The sequence below is a fragment of the Anas acuta genome, chromosome 3, assembly GCF_963932015.1.
Source record: "Anas acuta chromosome 3, bAnaAcu1.1, whole genome shotgun sequence".
NCBI lineage: Eukaryota > Metazoa > Chordata > Aves > Anseriformes > Anatidae > Anas > Anas acuta.
Window position 1 is genome coordinate 69946132 of NC_088981.1, and position 14077 is coordinate 69960208.

Consider the following 14077-nt stretch of genomic DNA (forward strand, 5'->3'; position numbering starts at 1 on the left):
TTGGGCTGGCTGGAGGTTCCCCCGTGGATGGCTCAGTCCAGGTGGTTGCGGGTGCCTGACACAGAGGCTGACCAGTCCCATGGCATGGGTGAGGTATGTGGCACACAAGTTGGCTTCCAGCTTAAAAAGGCAGCTAGAAGACACGATTGCTTCTCTTTTAGGCAGTGTGGATGCCAAAGCTTTGGGGAACTTCCCAGATTTTGAAAGGCAGGATTCATGAGCAGTCTTGCATGCCTTTCAATCACCAGTACCCCTCCTTTCCTTCTCATGCTACAGCCCTCTTCCGCTTGCTCATGACACCTCCTAGTTGTCCCATGATGTATTTCATAATGCTTTTGCATCTTATATGTGGTATCTGCCCTCAATATTTCTCTTTAAGGATTTGCACACTTCTACCTGTATTAGCCCTTCCCACGCCATAGTGCTTAGTTATGCCTTTCTGCATTCAGGTCCTGGCTCCGTGGTGTTTTCTGCTTTCTCGGTGGCCTGTAGCTGTTTGGTTACAAAGCAAGTTGATGCCTAGGAAAGCAGCAGAAACAAAGGTTTGGTTTAGTTTAGCCTGCCTGAAAGTTGAGAGGGAAAAAGGAACTAGTGTCAGCAGTACGGAGCTGGCAACATAACTGTGTCAGCGAGGGGCTGAAGCTCTCTTTGGTAGCGAAGCATCGCAGGGAAAAGGAAACCACGCAGCGTGCTTGGGCAGGGCTGGTAGGAAAGGATGTGCAGGATATAGGGACCCGCTGACAGCAGCACATACACTAAGGATGAGTCAGTGGATCTGGTGCACGAGGAGATTTGAGTGGCACGGAGAAGAAGCAGTTTAGCTTATAATCTTTAACACAGTTTTGTGCTGTGGGTTTTTTTTTTTTTTTTTTTTTTTGTTTTGTTTTGTTTTCTTTTTTTTCTTTTCGTAAAACTAGAAGCTGAAGCAAAGCCTCTTTATTCTCCCGAAGTTTTTTTCCCCCCTCTTTCCTGCTTCTCAGGACTTGCTGGCACTGCGAAAGTGACCTTGGATCTGTTCGGAGAGTTCCTCCTGCTCCAAACGGGAAGGGCAGCAGTTTGAGAGACGTGGTTTTTATAGAGCTGCAAGTTTGATGGTTTTGTTTTGGTAGTACAAACTTTCTTTGGGACTCTAGGAGAGGGACCTGGTTATCCGTATTTATGTCCTATAACTGCACAAAGCTTTCAGGTGGCTGTTTCAGATACCCAGTGAGGTTCAGGAGGCAGATGCAGGGTGCCTGCCCTGCTGTGTAGCCACCATCCTCTTTCAAATTCTGTCACACAGGAGGAGGAATCAACCAGAATCGTAATGTTTGGTCTTAGCAGAGTCTTGTAATGGTGTTGCTGTCTCTTTTCCTCTGCAGATGCCCAGGGCCATGCCTGTCCTAGTTGCACAAGTTGCTTTTTGCAGGAGCTCCTGCCTCAGCTCCCCCCGATGCTGGCTGGGCTTCCTCGTGTCACGTGCGGCTCCCTGGGTCTCCCCCCCCAGCAAGGAAGAGGCTCGGGGTAACAGTGAGGCTTCTGTCCCTGTCTAAGAGCAAGCCTATAAGCTTCCTTTAAACTTTAAACGTTTTATTGTTGGAAAGCTTTCAGATGTTCACTGGATAAGGGGTCTTTATATATAATCTGGCATCGCACAGTAAAAGATTGCTTTATGTAAGCTAAGTTTAAGATGTGCAGTCCCTTTATAAGCTCGTCATATAAACTCAGCATGCAGAAAAATTTTTTTCTTCTCGTGTTCAACATTGCTTTTTAAAAGGGTTTTCTAAGAGGTTTTTGATATTATTACTTTTTTTTTTTTTTTTTTTAAATAAGATTAGAAATTTTAAGGAGGAAATATCAGGAAAATGCTGCACCCCAGGCAAAATTGAGCACGCCTCTGTGCGTTTGTTCAAATGTGTCAGCAACCTCCTGTAGAGTCCTCGACCTGCTCTGAGGGACTCCAGACCTTGGTACTGTAGGGCCAGAGCAACCCACTGCTGAAAAGTACTTCCTCGATTAGTTCATGGCCCAAAACCTCCTTGGTATGGTGTGTAGCATAATGACCACAAATTATGTTAGAACATTTGAAAAAGGAAGACTATTGCTTGGCAGAGTAACCGACATTTCCTTTACAAACTGGATCTAGCTAATTTACAGATCACACACCCTGGTCCAAGGACTTTCATTTGTAAAGTGTTCTCCAAACTGAAAACTTTCTTCTTCCCAATTTTTACCAAGTAACATTGAAGCCCAGGAACCAGGGATGCGTGGTTCTACTTGAGGTTTGAAAAGGCAGCAACAAAAACATGTCACTAGTAGAAAACTGTCAGATGTTTATCATCATCTGGATTTCATTCTGTGCCTGAGTATCACAAAGTGAATTGCATGTACTGGGATCCATCTGAAAATTATTTATGACTTCAGCCAGTCGCTTCCTCCAGCTGGGCCAAGCCTGCGTGCAAACTGCAACACCTGCAGCGTGTACCAGACCAGAATCCTTCACGGAACTGCTTTAATGCCTTAAATCATGGCTTTATCTGTTTCATACGGTGGGTAAACTGTCACGGAAGGATTTTTGCTCTAATGGAAATCAGTTTTTGTTTGTGGGTTCTTGTCTAGGTTTGTTCACTGTGGACTTGTTCCAGAGATCCTGGAAGTTGGTGGGTGTTAATGGATTTTGGCATGGAGGCTTGGAAAAAGAAGCAGTTACTGTGTCTGTTGTCAGTGATTTCTCTTTTGCCAGTGGTAATAAACTTAATTCTGATCCCAGTATGAACTGACAAAAACATATCTGAAAAACTGATGAGGGTAAACAGGGGTTGTCTCATAAAGCCCGCAAAGTAAGGAAACAAACGTGCTGGTGACGTGATTCTACTCACCGCATCGTGTTTCACACAATACTTTCCTCTGCACAGAAAGAAGGCAACTTTTGCACAAAGCTACATAAAAGCACCACTAGTATATGTGCAACGCTGCAGGGGGGGGGATGGCTTTTTGTTGTTTTTTTTTTTTTTTCAGTAAAAAATTCCAATTTGTTGAAGCTGATGCTGCTTACAGGAAATGGCTGTTCTTGGCAGACAATAAGCCTGATTATCTCCCAAGACTACTTTTTTTTTTTTTTTTTTAAAGTTTCAAATAAAGTCTCTTCTTTGAGACTCAGAGCAATTTCTCCCATCTGGTGGTTTGCTAAGTGTTTTACCATGCCATGCCATTTAGGAGAAGATACTTGGACAGCTTTGGTATGTGTGACACAGTTTGGGGTGACCCTGCTGTAAGCGTTTTGGGCTGGGACGGGAAGCAAATCACAGCAACTTGCGGGAAGCTGATGTTGCTTAAACCTAATCCCATTCATTTGATTGTACTTTAAACAGCCTCATTTTGTGTTTGATTTTAGATGGCAAGTGGAAGGAGAGCTCAGTGTGATTTTGTCCGGCAAAGGTTTTCATTCTCAGTGTTTTTCCTTCTGCACCACTTCTAATGTTCATTTATTTGCACCTCCTATGCTGTTTTCTCCAAAGGTCAGCAAAGCTTTCTGAGAAGTGCTGGTCAGATACTGTAGCTAAGTAACATTATCCAAAGCCCTCAAGGAAGAGGCTCAATGTTCCTTCTATGTAGTTAGGTAGAAGGAAAATCGTTAAGGCTGAAGCTGAGGTCTGCACAGCCCCTAGACTGAATGCAAAGAAAGAGCGAGGAGTCTTTGGGTTTCTCATACACGGTTTCTCCAAGGGCTTGGACAGGGCTCCTTCAGCATGTACTAAGGTGCCTGCATCCAGTTGGTCTTAATGCTGGCTGCTTCTCCATCCTCATGTGCACAGGCATTTGTGCAGGGGTGTGGGAGCAAGGCTGGGGCCGCGACCAGAAGCTACAGACAAGCACAGGGGGGCTCTGCCCCCTTTGGCAGCACTGCCAGCCTCTGCCTGTCAGGGATTCGTGGCTCCGGCAGCGTGGAGTGCAGTTTCCCCGTACGTGTCGCTTCACTGGCTTGGTGCAAGAGAAAATAATGAGCTAAGCTAGAGCTGAGGTGCTGCTGGACTGACTCGAACTTGGCTCCTCTCTTAAGCTCCCAACTTTTCTCTATGCAGATGTTATCCAATTAGTTGGGAGGCAGGAGCAGTTTCTTGACTCAATTTTGCTTTCCAGGCCAAATGCCTGGAAGCTAAGGAGGGAAACGGATGGTACTGGAATAATAACCACCTTCCCCGAGCCTGAGCAGAGTGGTTAAGACCCATCTTTTTTTCAGTGTTATTACGAATTCTGCCAAGCTGTACAATAGATGTTGGGGGAGGAGGCTTTGCTGTGTTTTTTTTTTCTTTATTCCTTGATGCATCCAGGATTTCTTTTTTTTCAACCACTAAGCTAAGAAAGCAAGCAGGGAAGAATACGCGGTGATTTGCAGTTGTGTGATTAAAAACGTTTATTCCTTAAACCTCTCACAAAAATGTCTTCTGATTTTTAATGTCTTTTTTTCCTTTCTCTCCCCACCCTGACTTCTCTAGCCAGAATGACATTTCAGCCTTATGAAATCAGAGGTCTGCTTTCTTACCGGGATTTAGAACAGCATAACCCAGTTGCCATGATTTTGAAGAATTACTTGCTTATTTCTTAAGAGCAGTTTTATTTTCCTAGCTTCTTTTCACGGAACAAGGACCAGTGAAAGCAATTTGAGCGGAGAAGCCATGCCCCCTTCTCCAGCATCCCTCACAAAAGGCACTGCTGCAAAGATCTGCTGCTGCTGCTGCAGCTGGGGCGGGTTTTCTCCATCAATAATGCAGGCCCCGAAGTCAGCTGTGTGCAGTTGTAAAGTTACTCATTCAGCAGTAATTTCACAAATGCCTCTCTCGTGGAAAATTCAGCCATGTACTTGGGGGGAGGAATGTGAGCGTTTCTGAAAGCAGGTCAAATTCAGTCTGACCTCACTGGTTTGGACAGCAGGACACTGAAATATGTGCCCTCCTCTGCTGCACACTCACCGTTCCCAAACCTGAGCACCAGCAAAGCCGTAGCTCCCCCATCTTCCAGGCGCTTCCAAAAGCAATGTTTTAACATCATTGTTAGCCCGTGCTCCGCGAGCTGCTCTTTCAAAGATTTCGCCTCGAGGGGAAATAAGGAGTTGCTGTCATTTGAAATTTACTCAGCATTGGCTAAACGATGGCATTTGTCACTTCTGCTCTGCGTGTTGTTCAAACCGGCCCTCGTGTGTGTCAGGCTGGATGCTGTGTTTGCTTACTTGCTCTCCGTCTTTGTTCCTCGGGAAAGCAGGGGGCAATTAATATCGCCTAAAAACGTGGCGTGGCTCAACCCTTTTTTTCTTTGTGTAGCTTTCACACACGGATGCCGTCGAGAGCGTTACGTGCATCCCGTTTCAAAAGCACTTCGGTGAAGCAAAATCACTAGGAGACACTGACCGATTTTTTAGGAATGGATCTGAAATAATTGGCACGCTTGCTTTATGCCGCAGCTTGCTTCGTGCTGCTGACCTTGTATCCCTGACGTCTGAATCACTGTCATGTCGGTGACAGTGATGTGTCTGAGCAGTCCGAAGGAATCCTGCAATTACTTTAATATTTTGCATAATGCTGGTGGAATTTCATGATTTGTTGTGAGGGGATCACATCCAATTACCTCATTCATTAAAACAGGGAAAATAGTGGAAGTTTGGCGATACGTGCCAGGAGAGTGAGAAAGAAGTGTAATGTCATTTGTGATGTCCTAGTCACTAATTTTTTCTTTCCCTTTCTCTCTCACTTTACAGGGCATGTTTCTGAGCCATTTTTGAGGAAATGTGGTGAAAGTCAACTTGCTCTCTTTTGGGGGAAAATTCTGGTAAGTCTTGATCACTTTTGAGTTTCAATGACAAATTCAGACAGATTGTTTTAACATTTATTTCAGTTTTATTTTATTTTTTCACTTAATGGGAAATGCAGCTCACAGAGATGTAGCTGATTACACGTATTTTTCTTCCTCTGGTATGGGGGCTCACAGTGGGAGAAGCACTGACAGAAAGCAGCATGCTGGGCCTCAAGGCAAGGAATGCAGTTTCATTTGCTCCAGTGGCATCTGCTTATTGTGTTTGTAGCTGTTATATTCAGCTGAAGAGTGGTTGAGCTAAAATCTATAGTAGAAGAAACACAAAGCCTAACTGAAAAACAAGAAGAAGAAAAAAAAAAAAGGGCGTGGTAGAGCTATAAACAATGAGGAGAAAAATAGTAATGGAGGGGGAGCACATACCTCCCAAAGCAGTGGGGGTGTGCAGTCACTGAGAAATTTCCCTCTAGGGAACCTGCTTTGGCAGGGGGGTTGGACCTGGTGATCTCTTGAGGTCTCTTCCACCCCCTACAATTCTGTGTTTCTGTGAAATCTGTCTGTTCCCAGAGCATCTGACCAGCATGCTTGCCTCTAGCTTCCACGTGGAGCCAGGATGTTTTGCTTATTGCTGTGAGATACGGAGGCAATCAATACCCCAGTGTGATGTACCAGCCTTCATATTCCTCCTTTCCATCCCACATGGCAAACTTTGCTGCTTCTCTGGTTCGTCTCTGTACACCACACTTCCAGAGGCTTCTGGTCCTACAGGTGCTGTGGGATCGTGGCGTGTTGTGGGTGATGTGTCTGTGCTGCTCAGTCGTGCCCCTGGGAGGAGAAGCAGGCAGAGAAGAATGGAAGATAATTAGTGATGTGCCCCCAGCTAGAAGGGAGTAGTCCTGAGAAAACTCTTCCTAGTTTTCACTTATCTCCAGCCCAACCTGAAAAAAAAACAAAACTGTTTTACATTAGTTTGTAGATTCACCTTGCTTTTTCCCCTTGGAGACTCAGTGTATGCAGCTGTGGCTGGTGCCAGTTGATCACCATCACCCTTGGGAAAAAAAAAAGCCTGCAGAAGATTATGTCCTTTCTTTCCCTTGGCCGAGCAGGGTCTTGGACAGAAATTTTTTCTTCAGCCAGCGTGTGCAGATTGCAGATGAAAACTGGCTTCTTCTCCACTGGCAGAAGACTTCAGAGTAAGATGGCCTGCAGGAGTAGAAAACTGAAAATCAAAGAGTGGCTCTGTGAGAACACTTAGTCTTTTCTGTGATTTAAAACAAACAATAACCAAAAAAAAAAAAAAAGCAACCAACACCACAAAACAGATGTTGTTACATCATACAGAAGGATCAGGATTAGCTAGCAGATGTTTAAGTGTAGATCATTTAGCCTTCTGCAGTGTGGATAGTCTTAGAGATCAGAAAAGATGACCAAGATCAGAATTAAAAAAAAAAAAAAAGTCAGCCAAAAGCATGAAACACCTTGTCCAACTGTACCTTGGTAAACCCTACCACAGACCTTTTAAGCATTTTTTTCTCTACAGTTTGGCTTTTTGACAATTGTTCATGTTGTAAAGCTTCCACTTATATCCCTATACAGGAAAATATGACTACAATTAATTACCTGGAATTTAGTTAGGCCCAAAGGTGAGCTATAGACCAGCAGCATGAACTCATTAATCCACGAGATTTTGTGCAGACTTCTGTTACTGCAAGAGAAGATAGGATGTATATCTAGTTTTCTTTTTGGTGACAAGAACTATACTTTGATACTGGAAGTTGTCCAGTGCCCTTACATACCGGCTGACCTCTGTGTGACAAAGCTATGGTGCTGTCAGGTCTAGAAGCAGCATCGTAATGCAAAAATGGTGTTGCTGTGTAACACAAAGGAAAATAAGTTTATGGGCAGCCCTGGTAGTCAGATTGTTGTGTTTAAATTTCCCTTCAAAGTTGCATCAGCTGAGACTGGTCTAGGCTCTGTGGTTAATGAAGAAACATAGCTCAAGAGCAGCAAGGGGAAAGGGATGAAAGAAACATGTTTATCAAAATCATAGAAAAAATTTGGTGGAAGAAACTGATCCATATGGGGCATCTTCTCTGCCAGTGAGAGGGGTTTTGGAGAAGACCCTCCCAACCCCACATCAGGGAAGCTGCTTTCTGTGGCTCCAAAGCAATGTGGTGTCACATAGATGCAGCAAACTTGTCAGTGAGGGAAAAAACACAGTCCGGTTTACTGAGAGCCTACTTGCACAATGTTTCTCACCCTTTAGTTCGTGTCCAGACTTGGGGAGCGTGGCTGCTGACTTGGCTGAATCTCAAACTCAGAAGAAGGTTAGCTGACAAACTGATGCTCCTGAAAATCACCTGTTTCCCTGAGTTGTTCAGACATAACCTAATAAACGGAGACACTTCTCACTGCTGATTTTTGTACACACCCTGGAATTTCTTCAAGCCAGCCTGGAAATGAGTTTGTGGCACTCCATGCTCCAGGATTTTGCCCCAAAATTTAGTATTGTTTTCCATTATGATATGTAAACAGCCTCTGCAACTTTTGCATGTTTTCACAGCTGTTCCTTTCCTTCCTTCTACTTCAAATAGTTTGCAAGATCTCGTTTTGAGGTAGAATAGTCAGGAACCTTGAGTTTCTTGTCTGTAAGGATCTCTGAAACATCTCCCCGCCCACTGTAGATTTCCCTATGGCATTCCAAATTCACAGAGACGTTAAAAATAATTGCAAAAATGCAAGGGAAGGAAATAGTTTTGACCAGCCTCTGTCCCTAAACCACTGAATCCAAGGACTGGGCACCAAGAGAACATTTTGAATTTATCCTGACATAGCATCTGAGCTTAGAGGCACAGAAGTCACTTATTCATCCTGGATCAAAGTCCTGGAAAAGGTCATGCAGGCTCCAGATCAAAAATTCATAATGGACGTAGGAGCTGATTAGAGAAGTATACTCGAATGCTGTGAGGGGAATCTTGACTGAATTCAAAACTCACTCAGCTGAGCTGATGATATCTTCCTGAGCAGTGTGAGTAGAGACCTCTTTTGATGAGATTTCTGTAAAGCAGCCTTGTGGATGTCAGAGCAGGTACTGCTCAACACTTACGTATTTGACCCTTGTGTTGAACACCCGTGCTGTTCGGTGGGCAGTCATGGAGCCACCACCTCTTCAGCACATTAAATACCTACACAACTGCAAGGAGCCCCAGGAGTGCTTCCTGCTGCAGGTGTGATGCTGTACATTCATCCTGTCTTACAGATTTACTCTTTCCAGGAACTCTGTGAATGCTTGAAGCACAGGTCTTGAAACTGAAAGTACACTTGGGAAATCCACTGCTCCTTTCAATCCAAATTTAGGCAGGGGCACCCTCCTAGGTGCTGGGCTTTTGGATGTTTTAGTTGAAATCAGAGATGCTGTGCTTCCATCTGAACACTTGTCAATACATTCAAAGCAACTGCACATCTTAAACAATGGTTTCAGCTATTTTTAGTTGCTCAGTTATATCATGGAAAATTTGTATTTCAGCTGCTAAGACACACCTCTGGTGTTTTGATGGTGCTTTTTTTTTTTTTTTTGCCCATTAAGGGCAGTCAGATTCCTCCCCTCTATTTTAAACAAATAAAAAAATTAGCAGGTAGTGCCTGCTTTGATTTTTAGAGATTATATGGAAACAACTTGTCAGTAACTTTATGCACACTAAGTTTGTTTGCCTGTAGAAAGATGGTGATGCTCTGCGCATTCCTGGGTGTCTGATTTCTGTGGCACAGTTATTTACATCCAGGACATCTACCAAAAATGCTATTGAATTTCTCGTGGTGATTCTTCTCACTTGTCAAGCTTCTGACATAAAGTATTACAGATCAACTGTGTATTATCTGCAAAGAGCTTGGAATAAGTGCTCTTATTGCAAAAATAACCCACCATAACTTGTGCATCATTACCTGTATTCTGCCATGCCCACGAGAGGCTTTGCCAGAATCATTAGCTGTTCTTTGTAATTACGGATGACCTGGTGTATTTTGGTCCTGTTTCTAGTAGCTTTTAGTTTTCCAGAGTAATTAATTTGGGCACTGACACACCTCATGATGTGCTTCTGTTGTGTAACTTCATTACCCCTTCCTGCTGGCTGCAGATTATCGTGCCTCTTTAGGAAGAAAAGTGTGTGGAAATTCACGAGCATTTAAAATATCTTGTTTTTTACTGAGATTTGCTACACTATGCTAGTAATTCCTCCAATTCTAGTCTGTTTCTTTTCTCCCAGTCTCCTCCATCCCAAAGATGTGCATTTAGTAATGCATTTAGTTTAGCTGTTGGGGTTCTGGGGGACTGAATTTGAGGTGATCCAAAGAGAGTCGGTCTGTGGGCCATCCGTCTGGAGGACCCTCCTGAATTAGCCACTGGATATAAAATAGGGAAGGACTGGTAAGACAGCAAACAATAGAGCACCACATGCTGCTGCACCCCCTGGCTTTCTTAGCTGGCTCAGCAGCAGAGACCTTTGAACCGTGGTGTTACGGCAACTCGGAGATCCATCACAGAATGTTGTAAGTGATAAACTGTTTTTCTGTGGTTTTGGGTTTTTGTTTTTGTTAACAAGCTCTCCAAACGCTCCACTGAAAGAAGAGCATTAAATTTGCAAATTCAGATGTTTGCTGTAGGGAGTGTTACATCAACTTTGCTCTTTTCTGCACGTGCTTCGGGGTGTTTTTGTCACTGCTCAGTTGATACAAAAGCTCCTGTTCCCTCACACTTGCATGTTCTTGTACCTTCTGTTCCCCTTCCTCCCCTCTGGAGGACTGAATAAAAATGTTTGTGCAATATGCTGTAGGGGTCACTGCCATCCAACCTGTTGTGAGCTCAGATTTAGATGCAGAGCAAATTTGCACCTGGTTTCACAGATTTAAGAGTAGGTGCAACTTGCAGCAGGTTGGTCCCACCGACCTGGTAGCAGGATCCTGGGCATTGTAGGTGTAATCCCAAAGAATGGAGTCAGTCACTAGGAAATAATACTTCTTTAGTGAGCCCTTGCAAATGGAAATTTATTTTTTTCAGAGGTCAGTAATTTATTACTTGTTTTTTCAGAGGTTGGTAATTTGGTCGTCTTTGGGAGGAGTGTTTTTCAGAGGCCAAAATACAAAGATTTTGCCTTGCCACCTTGCAGGCTTTTGGTCCAAATCACAAAACCTCTCAAGCTGCTCGAGGAGTGACCAGAGGCTTTTAACATGGACAAATCACTCCGATTTCCCATGCCTTGTTTCGGAATTAGCTTGAAAAAAAATGGGGCTGAAGTCATGCCAAAAATCCAAAACGGCAACAAAGTAAAGAAAAAAAACTCACAGCAAACATCCAGCCTGGAGAAGGTTGCCAGAGCTGGAAGCTGTGCCAAGTTTCTCATCAGGCAGCACCGGGGTCTCGGTAGGTAATGTTGCCACCCGGCAGCGACCCGTGTGAGAGGCGAGGAAGCAGGATCCGTGTGACGTGCGGCGCCGTGCATGGACCAGACCCAAGATTACCAGGACTAGCGAACGTGATTTCTGAGCATCAGATAAGGCGCTGACTGCAGATAAGACTCATGCTAACTGACTGCACGTTGCAGTACTAAATACATCTATAGATACAGACCAAGGTATGTGGACGGGTGTAAATTTCCCCTTCCTGACACGAGCACGCTATGTTTTGTAGTAGAGCCAAGGCACCGGCTTGTTTCTAGAGTTTCTTTTATGAAATCTTGGGAGGAAGGGGGTGGTTAATGTAATTCTCTCGACATTAATTCTGCCTCATCAATACTTCATGGATTTAATAGATTTTAGAGCTAAAATCATTTGGGAGATTGTTTTATCCGCCAAGCATAGCAGAGGCTGCTGAAGCTAAATGGAGGACAGGAGGCATCAGGGTGTGTTATAGGGCACTGCAGCACCCAGATGTAATCACTGTGGGGTTTGTTTCTGTCTGCCCTTAGTGAAACTTTACATTGGGCACTAAATACTTTGCATATAGGCAAGCTACCTCCTTGGTAAGAGCTTGTTAAAGGTCTCTAGACACAAGTGTGTTTCCACCTCACAGCATAAGCACACTGCTTTAGCTCTTCACCTCCCCTTCCATCTCCCTCCTGCTTAAATGCTCCTCTGGCATGGACATAATGAAACTGCATAGAAAGGAGCACGAAGGAGAGGAGAGATCTCCCTGCAGATTAACAAAGCCGAGTATTTCTGGACATTGAGTTATTTATATCAATCAGTTTGCTAAGCTCAAAGATAAAAGCAAGCCTGGGAAGCAATCCAGAAAAAAAAAATAAAATAAAAATAAAGAAGACAGTGTGAAGACGCAGCACTGGTGAGTGTTTTCGGGCGGCCTGCAGTGCTGTATGGCAATAGCCATTTCAAAATAAAAGGGAGATGGGTGGATCTGGAGGGCCGCTGCTCAGAGGGGGGGGAGATCCCTGCTGGATGTGTCAGGCTGGGTAAGCTCGGCGCTGCTGGAGCGCCCTGCGTCATCCTGCAGCATCCCTGCTGCCAGCATCAGCAGCGCTCCTCGGCTCCAAGGGGTCCCTCGGTGTGCGGAAGGCAGCTCTTCCCAAGGCACGTTATCCAGGGCACGTTATCAGGGAAATAAAGCACAGACAGTGCTGTTTAGAGAATAGCCATTTTTAGGCAATATCCACGAGCATAAGGCTGTGATTATGCTGTATCATCCTGAGAGCCTCGGAGCTAACAGAGGTTTGTACAGCCTTTAATAAATAGTGTTTTGTCCATACCTACACTGTGCCCACGGATAGGAATATATCTAGTGTAGTACATCATAATGCTTCTATTGTTTTTAGGGAAAATAGTAAAAGATTCAACTGTGTAAATGCCATTCCCGCCCAGCCCACTTAGTACTACGAAACAGGGAGAAGTCTGCTTTGAAATTCTCCCTCCAGCAAAAGCTTGAAAAGCCTTGAAGATTGCGTGCATCCTTGATCATGTCATGCAGCAGCAGCCCTGAGAAACACAGAATCTCGTAGCTCAGGCTGCTAGCGTTTTGGATGCCCTTCTGGGTGTGGAGAATCCTGCCTTTCTGCTGTTATGAGGTGGTATCTCATCCTGCAACAACTTCTCAGACCATATTGACTTCCTGGCACAGGTTTTGCATTTTTTTAATCAAACTATTTCTTGTTGTATTTTACCTTGTGGAAAGATTGTGACAACCCAAAGCAAGTAGCTTTACAGATAAAAGGATAAAAATGTAAGTGGCATGAGAGTTTTTGCATTCTTTCTGTAATTACTAGATAAAAAGCATGCATGTATCTTAGATGTGATTTGAAACATCAGCCTGCTTTGGTCCTGGGTTAATTTTTTTTCCAATTTGTACAGTTAAATGCTAGTTAGAAGGAAGATGGCATGGAAAGAAACTTACACTGCACACTTTGTAAAGATGAGTTCAGGTCATTTCTTGTCCTCTTTTGTTGCTCATCAAAAGTTAGAAGTTTTGTCGTTTTTTCAGTGGGAACTTGCACCAAATTCTAGCACAAGTTGCTTTAAAGCTCGTGGTTACATCAGTGCACCAGCACCCATTGCTGCTAGGTGCTCATTCTGGTGAGCTGTAATTGCAGCAAATCATCAGTTTTGGAAAGTCCTCATTTAGCTGTTATGTCTGTTGGCTGTGTATGACAATTAGGAGTTGTCCATTCTTTCCCCACAGCTTGTTCCATGTTATTAGGGCACAAGTCTCTCTCTACATGCCATTTACTGTCAAAACACAATCCTTTTATCCCCCATTTCGTCTGGTTTACATCACTTGATGGGTTTGGACAATTGTGTGTCTTTATTCTTCTAAGATGGAGGCTGATAGGAGATCCAGTACGTGAAGTTTTGCTCTACCTATAGAGCAGGATATCTGCAAGTACATCTGTAGCCATATAGAAAATATAGAAGCTGACAGCTGAGAGATCCTGTAGACTTCTCATTGTTTTCTACCATGGTGCTCATCTGTCAAAACACAGAGAAACAAATCTGTATATGAATGAAGTGGCTTTTTTTGCGTTGTCTGGGAAGACCAAGCAACATCCACAGTCCTATTTTTAAGACATCCTCTCTGCCCGTGTTGGTATGTGCTAAGTATCTTTGCAGGAGCCCGAGATCGTTGCATTTGCTTTTTAATAAGTTTTGCTCTTGAGTTCTGCCCTCTAAGTGACTGTAATTACACAGGGAGGCTTAGCTCGGGTCTAACCACCAGTTTTCCTGTATGTCATTAGACGTTGTTAGGGGATCAGCCTGCCCGGTTGTAAATGACAGCATACATCTTCGTCTAATC

The 14077-nt window shown here is 44.0% G+C and overlaps 1 protein-coding gene across 7 annotated transcripts in view; it reads left to right on the top strand.

Moving 5' to 3' along the window:
• FYN (FYN proto-oncogene, Src family tyrosine kinase) overlaps positions 1 to 14077 on the top strand; it is a 129379-nt gene that overhangs the window by 50035 nt on the left and 65267 nt on the right. For all 7 annotated transcript variants that reach the window (XM_068677684.1, XM_068677681.1, XM_068677685.1 and 4 more), the window contains exon 2: positions 5732 to 5802. The gene's annotated coding sequence lies outside the window, so the exon portion shown is untranslated. The remainder of the gene's footprint in view (positions 1 to 5731; positions 5803 to 14077) is intronic.